General features: G+C 33.8%; 1 long non-coding RNA gene across 10 annotated transcripts; it reads right to left on the bottom strand.

The window, feature by feature from the left end:
* Window positions 1–425: 425 nt before the first annotated feature.
* On the bottom strand, window positions 426–4890 carry LOC110936245. 10 transcript variants are annotated; one of them, XR_004891478.1, is made up of 9 exons: window positions 4447–4888; window positions 4069–4291; window positions 3872–3967; window positions 3584–3650; window positions 3368–3489; window positions 2434–2791; window positions 1998–2120; window positions 845–1870; window positions 426–765 (listed from the first exon to the last, which is right to left on the bottom strand). It is a non-coding gene; the product is annotated as an uncharacterized LOC110936245 (long non-coding RNA). The 10 variants fall into 10 exon arrangements; XR_004891482.1 differs by having other exon boundaries at window positions 3368–3413; window positions 4447–4887; XR_004891481.1 differs by having other exon boundaries at window positions 3368–3413; window positions 3588–3650; window positions 4447–4887.
* Window positions 4891–5121: the final 231 nt, after the last annotated feature.

The following is a 5121-nucleotide window of genomic DNA, read 5'->3' as shown; positions in this document are numbered from 1 at the left end:
AGTAATCATATTTTATGTTGGTTAGTTTCAGTGGTTTAATACTTGAATCGTGTTTGAGTTATGATAGAATTAAATAAGTTGGTCCGATTGTGTTCAACTTATTTAACACCATAATATAAACTAGTTTAATACCCGTCCGTTGAACGGCTTACGCTAACAACGCAACAAACAAAGATAATGTATATTGAGGGTGTTCGGGAACGCTTCTTCTTTTCTTCTTTTCCGTATCCTTTTTTTGAAAAGGTTGCAACCATCTAACTTTTCCTTTTCTTCTTTTCAAACAACTAAAACTCATTCTCAAAACACATTATCCAAATACTACAAAAATAACCTATTAACTTTTAAGAAGTCAAAAACTTAAAAGTAGCTCAAAATAAGCAATCCCAAACATCCACATTAAGTGGACACAAGTCTAAACAACATTATAAACAAAAGCACCATTTTTAATTTATAAAAGGAAAACGAACGTGAATAGTGTACAACCACACAACAATATAAAATAAAAGTGATAGAGTGACAAAACATGAAATGGTGCCATTTTAATGCAAAAGTAAACGGTATGCAACACTGTGGAAAAGTGTTGTAACAGTCAAACATGGTTTACTCCCTCAATTTTTTTGGCTTTTGGATCGTTCTCTTTAACCTCAAAGATGACCTTTTTTCGACTTGTTGACTTGATGTATGGTGCCCATTTGTCAAAGTTGGTGTATTTTTGGCATCGTCTACTACTACTAAGGCAACCTCATGGTTCACATCAACAACCATCTGAAAGTTGTTATACAAGTATGAGAGTAAGGAATATAAAGTATAGATATAAAGTTTCTTTACATGTAAAAACAATTACCGATTCTTACTGACTTGCTGCATTGTGGACATATGATGAATTTGATGTGCATCTAGCATCATCTACTGCGGGATATTTAGAAATTCATGTACATGATACAAATAATAAATTAACAATACCCTGCAAAAAGACAAAACAATGTTACCAATTGACTTCCATACACATAAATTCATGTCACGAAAAATGAGATTATCATATACTATAATACTATAAAGAAGACTGAAGAACATTTTGAGTTAAGAGTATATTATAATAAAAAATAGTGTGACCCCACTCATTTGACATATATGTATGTCAACCCGGTAGAATGACATTCTATACTAACTTAAAATACAAAGTCGGTGGCAAAGGCCACCGACAACACTCATTTAGCCTGTGAAAGCCACCCTTGGCCCTTGATGTACGATTACTTAAAAAAAATACATTTTTTAACCAACCCGACCCGAACCCGTTTTGATCCAAACCCGTTCTGACCCGAACAAAAACAACCCGTTTTTTAATTGACCCGTTTTGACCCATAACCCGACCCGACCTGTTTGCCAGGTCTAGATAAATGAAATAATCAATTTAAATTTAAAAACATGTCTTACCAGCCAATATAGAAAGCCAGACCCCTGCAGCTTCTTGAGCAAGAACATTAACTCTAAAAGGCTCAGTGTAAACAATCTATATCATCATTTTTCTTTTAACTTATGTTGTTTTTTTTATGCAAAAGAATAAGAATCAATGTGATTTATTACTAAGGAACTCACACTTTGGCATCAAAATTAAAACTTACATAAAATGCCTAAATTAGTTTTTGCCTGCAAAGAACTATCAACAAACGTGCATTATGTATTTCTTTTTTTTAAACATACCACTTAAATTGTAAACATAGTTATTTTTTTGGTTTCACACAATCTTTTAATTTCTTCAGGGACACTTGCATGAACTCTTTATTATATACCAATCTTCATTATAAACCAACATATAAGACTCAGTAGGATAAATCACGTGTGCCATAATACTCCATATGTAGAAGGTATACTGCACAAAGAAAAAACCATATGCAACAACATTTCAATTAGCAATCGTCATATAACTCCGAAATCAGACTTAATACAGAATTGTGTTATGTATGATGGAAAAGGAGAATATTAAAGTGGAACGCAACTTATCTAGTGGACGATCAGTAACCTCATTTGGGTAAAATATATAGGGCCTTTTTTGCAGGGTGGGGGTCTGCTCAACTCTATCGCCAAAACTGACGTTCCTCGACCGATTTCCAAGTTGTAGACTTCACAACATGAAATAACACATTATCATTAAAAAGAAAAATAAATAAATAAATAAAATAATCTTATTAATTCAGCAACCAGTATTAAGTCTAACTAAATCCAAAGAGAAGCCTCTTTTTAACATAAAAACCAAACATGTATAATATAACATATAAGACAAAACTGTGACTATTTGTTTTTCTTTTACTGACATAACTGGGCTTTTATTAACACAACGAACTGACCCATAGCAAGAAGCTAAGGGCAGCAACATATAAAGAATACACCAAAAACAAAAAATAGATCTAAAGCATTACACAAACAGGTGATTACCAAAATTTTTGCTGCATGCGTTCCATTCCATGTGCCTCCATTTGGTTCTATTTTGAATCCACGTGTACGAAGTTTCCTTAATCTCACCTATCATCTTTTGAGGGGAGGCATAACCCCTCTATATATCTTGTCATTCCGATTGAGCCAGAGCCTCCAAAACGTTAATAAAGACACTTATTCCCAAGCTTTTTCCTTTATTTTGCAGGCCTTAATCTCAGCAACAAACCTTAGCAACTCTGAAACTAAAATCAGACCAGAAGGAAGTGGCATCTGCAGCCACGAAGCCACCTATTTCCAAACTTCTAAAATCGACAGCTACCCGTTTAGACAGATAATTTAAACGGGTTGACTCGCTAGCCTGTTTAGACAGATAATTCAAAAACCTATAAATAATAATTTTAACCTACTGACTCGTTTGACCTATTTAAATTTAAAGGATACGTGAGTCATGCCCTGGATACATCAGTTATATGCTTACTATGTGAGCCTAAAAACTCAAGTATGAAGTGAATTGCCACCCTAATCAAATTGAGTTTAGATCAAGTTAGGTAATGATTGGTAAGGGCTGAAATGGGTCAACCTGGATTGCATTGACCCATACATATTTTTGCCCAAATTTGTAAATACTTCATAAATAATATGTGCGTTAGCAAGACTACGGAAGTTATACTATTGCAATAATTTTTTAAATTATTAAAAACTTGAGGAGGTACTATAAATTAAATTACACTTTTGATGACTTTCAGTTTGTTTACTTGGTTAATCCATTTCTAGTTTAGTTAGATCTTTTAATGATACAAGTCAGAGAAAAAAAGCATAACCAAATTAACCCATCCATAGTAAATTGGTCAAAATCATCCTACTCCAAATTGTTTGATTTGGTACCTATAAAATAAAATAAAAAAGAAACATAGGGGATGAGGGATTGACATACTGTAAATGTTGCAGATGTTGTCATGTGCAATAAAAATACAAGCAATCTGCAGAAAGAATCTGTATGAGTTTTCCTTTTTTCCATCTTTCTCGAAAAAGCCCAAAGTGTGATGCATAAATGATCTTGTAAAGCTCAAAGAAATAAAAGTATAACATCAGATGAAAAGAAAACAGTTTTAAGTATTATTAAGCCACTAAGAAAATAATTATACAATACCTACACTTTTGGATGCAGCTGGTATTTCCGGGTAATCCAAATGTCCTTCACATCAGACTTGGTGAACCTGTGAAAATAATAATGTGAGTTGGTCATTTATAAACGACAATATGATAGTTTTTCTCTCTTGCGCAATTAAGCTAAAATCAGTGAAGCACGAACAGAAACTTAGCTCAAATGCTATAAGAGAATAAGTGAAGCAAAAAATGGCATGACGAGGCTAATAACAAAAGGAGTGCAAATACTAACATATCAAAAATGGCTTTGAATATTGTTGAATTTCCTTACCAATTTCAATTTGTCAAAATCAGGGCATCAAACCAGTGAGCCGAACATCTAAAAGCAGATGTCAATTGAGTCAAATTGACGATTCTGCCGGCTTATCTGTAACAATATATAAGGCATATTAAATGAAAACTTGAGAAATCAAACTTAATTTAAACCTATAAGGCAGATGAGTAGCAAAACTGATAAATCCAACTTACCTTAACCGAAGAGTGTTGTGGAATATAAACTGGGATAAAGACATTGTTGTGTCGAGTATCCAACACCATCAGCATCGTAATTTTGACTCGATATAACCCAATAGTAATGTAGATCTAAAACCTTGAACATAAAGGCAACCGAGTCTGACTATTGATCGAAATAATCACCAAGACGACAAGGTGTCCAATCCTTAATGGCGTCATCGTCAATTGGTTCTTGATCCTAATACAAAAAAAAACCCAAGAAAATCGATGAACAAACGTGATAAAATTGAATTTATTGAACAAAAGAAAGTTCAATCCAGAAAAAAAAAACCCAAATGGAGAAGATGAAATTAGGTCTCGAAGAAGAGGAAATAAATTAGTTGAGAAGCTTACATGAAATCTGTTGAATCGATAGTGAGGTGATTCATCAAATTTATGTCTAGGGTGTAGAAGGATGATTCGCGAATACATAGAAGAAAGCAAACGTGGAGACTTTGACGATGTTGGTGAGGGTTTATAATGGATGGCATAGGGTGGTTGGGAAGAAGAAAATGGCAAAGGTAGCGGAGAACGTGTGCATCATGGACGTAAACTGTCCCAACTGCAGGAGCCTATGAGAGAGAGTGTGAAACTGCCCTAAACTGTATATAAGGCTGAAACCCATGTTTGTAGGAAGCTTAGAGTTGTGGAGATAATGGGCAGGAAATAAGGAGGTAACCACCAAATAAGAAAACTGTTCCGAACTGCTCTAAACCGCCACCATATCGGTTATTTTTGGGAGTTTAAATGGCTCAGATTTCATTTCAGCATGATCCGACGATGGAGATTGATTTAGAAGTTAGTTAGACTTAATGGGTTTAATATATATATATAATTTAAAAAATCTAATGTCATATATATAGCTTAACCAATAAAATTGATACGAGTTAGTCACTATTTAATACAGCGACTTATGTGTCTTGGAGTTGCCAATACATAAAACAATTGTATATATTTTTTTGTCTTAGCTTGTAGCAGCATAATGACAAAATTGATTTCTCACTCGTTTAAGTGCAAGGGTGGACCCAA

Source organism: Helianthus annuus, chromosome 4 (genome assembly GCF_002127325.2).
Source record: "Helianthus annuus cultivar XRQ/B chromosome 4, HanXRQr2.0-SUNRISE, whole genome shotgun sequence".
NCBI classification, from domain to species: Eukaryota; Viridiplantae; Streptophyta; class Magnoliopsida; order Asterales; family Asteraceae; genus Helianthus; species Helianthus annuus.
This window is presented reverse-complemented; position numbering and strand designations above follow the sequence as displayed.